This window comes from Hordeum vulgare, chromosome 6H, assembly GCF_904849725.1.
Source record: "Hordeum vulgare subsp. vulgare chromosome 6H, MorexV3_pseudomolecules_assembly, whole genome shotgun sequence".
In the NCBI taxonomy this organism is placed as follows: Eukaryota; Viridiplantae; Streptophyta; class Magnoliopsida; order Poales; family Poaceae; genus Hordeum; species Hordeum vulgare.
Window position 1 is genome coordinate 486,930,836 of NC_058523.1, and position 4,976 is coordinate 486,935,811.

General features: G+C 42.9%; 1 pseudogene; it reads left to right on the plus strand.

Moving 5' to 3' along the window:
- Positions 1-934: 934 nt before the first annotated feature.
- On the plus strand, positions 935-3,300 carry LOC123405653 (annotated as a pseudogene).
- The last annotated feature ends 1,676 nt before the right edge of the window (positions 3,301-4,976 follow it).

Consider the following 4,976-nt stretch of genomic DNA (forward strand, 5'->3'; position numbering starts at 1 on the left):
TCGATGTCAACGGCACGACCTCCTACTGCTTCTACGAGCAGCTCCTTCCCTGCCGCTGGCAAGGATCTCCTTCCCCAGCAACGGATTTTGTTGGAGCTACGGCCGACACCGCTAGATCTGCAATCGTCGCGTCAGTTGGGTTGACGCTAGCACTGCCGGTAAATGCTACAACCACGGTTCGCTACAACCAGTTCTCGGCGAGGTGCCACAACCAATTCTCTGTGGGGGTGCTACAACTAGTTATGTGCAACTGCAAAGCTGCTACCGTCCTCTGTGGAAGATACAACCGACCATAAAAAAGCTTCAACCGGAGATTAAAAAAGCTTCAAGCGGGCACTATATAAGAAAAAATGTTGCAACCAGTGTAAAAAAAGCTTCAACCATAGATTCAAGAAGCTTCAACCGGAGATTAAAAAAGCTTCAAGCGGGCACTATGTAAGAAAAAATGTTGCAACCAGTGTAAAAAAAGCTTCAACCATAGATTCAAGAAGCTTCAACCGGAGATTAAAAAGCTTCAAGCATAACAGAAGAAGTCGCAACCGTTGTAAAAAAAGCTTTGATCATAGATTCAAATAGCCTCAAGCATGATGGAAAAAGTTGCAACTGTTGTAAAAAAAGCTTCGACCATAGATTTAAAAAGCTTCAACAAAAGACCCACGACGAAAAGCTTTGAGGAGGCTCTTGTTTCCATAAAAACTGCATCAGCCTAGATGAATTGATGTGAGCCGTTGCGGCGGCTGTGGCCAGCGGCTACTCTAAGGGTGGCCGGCTGACGGTGCCTTCAGGCGTTCACGTGATGCTGCATGGTCTCTATTTTTTCTAGGAAGGCGTGCTTGTGAGTAGCAGCACGACCATGTGTTTGGAGGCAGTTGGAGGATGAGGAAAGGCCGGCCGCTGATTTTGGACCCATGGGAAGTTACGCGATTGCGTGTTAATGACGAACATTATGATGATGGGGTCACGTATAGATTGTACGGTAGCGGTTCGCTGCATCGTGCGGCTGGGACGTGACCGGCCCAACTATTGGGCCGGCGCGCCGGCGCACAGTACTCGCCTTCACAAAATACCTCTATTTTTAGTACTCGAAAACTATTGTAAATCACTGATTTTTCAAACCAATCAAATCTCTTCCCACGGATCGATGACATGGCGCTCATCCATCCATCCATCTATCTCACCATCTTACATCCATCCATCGATGTATCTATAGAAAAAAAAGAAAAAAAGAAAACCCCACTCGCAGCCCAAACCCTAGCTCAGACCCCTCTCTACTCCCCATCTCCTCGCCGCCGCCACCTCCTCCCTCTCCCACAGCGCACACCTACCTCACTGCCGTCTCCCTCTCCCACAGCGCACACCTACCTCGCCGGCGCCCTCTCCCACAACACACACCTAACCCTAGCCCCTACCCCGACTTCCCCACTGCGCCGTCGCTCTACGACTCCTTGGTCGAGCCTCCCGCGAGCTACATGGATCTGGAGGCCGGCCACTCTGCAACAGCCTCGCCGAGATAAGGGCGCCACTACCACCAACCCTGGAAAACCCCTCGCCCTCCGTCGATACTCCGCGATGCCGTCGGCCGCCACCCGCTCGTCGTCCATGGGCTCTTCCGACATTGAGTTCGCCCTCAATCTCCAGGACATCGCCGACTGTGCAGCCAACGCGGACTGCATCGGCGCGCTCGCCTGCCGCCGCACAAGCTTCTCCTACCACCGCCTCCCCGAGCCGCCCCTCCGCCTCACCATCCGCAAGCTCGACGATTCCTACTTCGGTACCAAATCCCGCCCCCTTCCGTTTAATTCCCCCCGAACTGTTTGGGTGGTTTGGTTTTTCCCTAGATTGATTCTTGCCGCGGCGTGGGGATCGCAAGTATGTGACGCTACGTGCGTTGCTTCTGGTTAAGGCAGATGTGCGAATCGCCTGGTCCGCCGCTGTGTGGGAGCTCAAGGCAGCCATACAAGGCGTGTTCGTCGCTCTATACCTTGAAATGGAGAATGTTTTCACTTGGTATGCCACGTATACAAGGGGTCTGTGATTTGGCAAGTTGTTTGCTTTTAATTGCGCTTGGATGCCATGTGGATAATTGAAATAATTGAAGAGAGGTTTATTCTTCTCTGGCATGTAATGAATAATGGGCAATTTAGAGTGGAATTTACTGTCATTGTTTGTTTGAATTAAAATTTGGTGGTGGAAACTTAACATTTAAGGTTATTGCTTTGCTTGTTTTAGGCAGCACGTGTGGAGCCACTTCTGCTTATGCTTCAAGGATGAGAAAATGATGGATGATAAGGCAACGTTGTGTGCATTTGGTATAAAAGATGGTGATGAGGTCTGTGCACTTTCCTCCTCTGTGATTGGTAGGGATGTGAAGTTTAGTGTGGATTAGCTCTGCCTTTTTTCATGAGATCAATAAGGATACAAGTCATCCAAATTATGAAACTATGGCGTGTTGATGTATCGCTCATTGTTCCGTTTACTCCTTTTTCATACAAAAGAGATGCCCCTATTATTAGGCAATTTACAGTTATGGTATTCCATATTTGATTTGGTACTTTTGCCTATCAGGCAACCTCTTGTTCTCTTAGGTGAGCATAACATTTACTAAATACCCTTGATTTCGCTTCACATATTAGTCCTGATGGTGTAGATGCTCAGTAATAGTGCTAGAGCTGCTAAGTTCCATCACAACCATGTACAATTCAGCTTCTCATTCCTGAACTTGGAAATTTAAGTTGTTATCAAGATCGAGCATCTGTTTGCTTTCATATTTAAAATTCCTGAATATGAATTACTTTCTATTATGTACCAAGTCAGTATAATAAATGTATGCTGGCATAATGCATTTGTAGTACTATTGATTGTTTGTGTTCAAATCAGCGATTTGGTTACCGCTCGAAATATCGGGTTACCGCATTGGAAGTTTCAGTGTCACTTAACTCTTATTTTTAATTGCAACACAAAACCTGAGGAAGTTTCTAATTCTGTGTTGCTCTTCTTATATTATATAAAGATGACTACACCGCATTATTGTTTTGTTATTTACCTTCTACTCCAGTATATAAGTTTTCAGTAGTCCACAATCTAGTGAATATGGATAACAGATTAGTTCTTCTGTCTGTTTTGCTATTTCAGTTAGGAGCTAAGAATTTTCTGATTGCTAATGTATCTGTGTGTTGGTGGAACTCACTGCAGGCAATCGCTGCTGGTGATATGTGTGCCATCTATCAGGAAAAGATGTATGTTCCTGTCCTCCTTCGCTGTAAACATATTTTCTGCGAGGACTGTGTCTCTGAATGGTAACACTCTTTTTAAACTTTTGCATCCTCAAAAAGAAATGGATTTATCATGCTTATCTTTATACATGACAAGGCTGTAAATTAAATCAATCAAGCTTTTACAAGAATGACAAGGCTAATGGAATGTAACAGCTAGAACGAATTCAGATTTTCACTCAGGTGCAAATGGAGATTTAACTTAAATACATAAAGGGACTCGGCCAATGATTATACACAGAAGATATTTTCAAAATACAGAAGCCACTAAAAATGCTAGTACATAAAAGATGTCCATTCAATTACTTACCCATTGTCTTGAACCTCATCAGATTCCTTGGTGGGGCTAACGTTCTCCTTGGAAGCATTCTCAGGTGCATCCACAGGACCTGGTAATGCTGGCCCTGTCCCCTGTTCTTCTGCAGTCCCATGTTCACCATTCCTAGTGCAGCCAACGAACATGAAATTGAGCATAGATTCACTGAAACAGACAATAGTTTACATCTCCTAAGTTGATACACTGTTCTCATGGTTGAGCCCTCTAGCTAGTACGTCCCGAGGACGAGCACAAGAACACTCTTGTTCAATTCAAACCGAGACATTGTTAGGAGAAGAATATCAGGCAGAGCTACAAGAACCCACAATGAGATATATTTTCATATAAATATATGGTGACTACTGTAGTTTGCACTATTTGTCATGCATTTATATATGGTTTCATCATATCTAACACATGAAACAAAGACCTTACTCTGTCAACACAGAACTGAGACCTCACAATCATAGTACATTTAGAATTTGGATAACTGGACTTATTTACTATGTCCTCAATTGATGCCTCCTTTTGCTTAAATAAATAGGTTGTTACTCCATTGTTCAGTGGTGTAGCCTTTTACAGGATTTAAATGGTTTGTCCCCTGTATTATCACATCTTTCCAGACTGTTAAACATATGCCTGCTGATAAAACAACATTTAACCCGAGTTATCTTTGGCAATATTTGCAGAATTTAAATAAATATATCTCTGTTAGACCTGGAAATTGGTATATCTCAGTGGTTGAACTTGCATAATGTGATACTAATACTAATGTCTTCTCCTACTTGGAAGGAATGGATTATTAATTATCATGCTTATCTTTACAACGGTTGAATTGTTTCCTCCACATTGTTGATCATGCTGAAGGCCATTGCTATGGATCTGTTTTCAGGAGTACGTTGGCGCGATATGGGTGAATGGCAAGCTGGAGGAAATGTATTTGCTATATTATGTCCGTTTTTGTTATATTCATGTGTAAGGAAATGTATCCATGAGATGAGTTATTGTGTTATGTAAACCTGGGAGATGTATTATGTGATGTTATATGATGGATGATTTTAATTCGACTTGGAGTTTTCTTGATTTGAATATGAAATAGTGCTGCATTTAATATTGGACAAATAATTGGTTGAAAAGGCCCAATAAATAGAAATGAAACCAAGTTCTGGAAAAAACTTGCTGAACTCAAAAATGAAAAAAAGGCCAAAACTAAAATTGGACCAAATGTATTTGGGCACTAAAAGGTTAGGGCCCCAAAAAAAATTCGAAAAATAAAAACTAAAAGTGGCTATAAATGGGCTAAGGTCCAAAAAGAAGCCCAATAAAAAAAAGCCCAAAAAAATAAAATCAGCCCATGTTATCAATTGAAATGGGTTGGGCTGATTTCA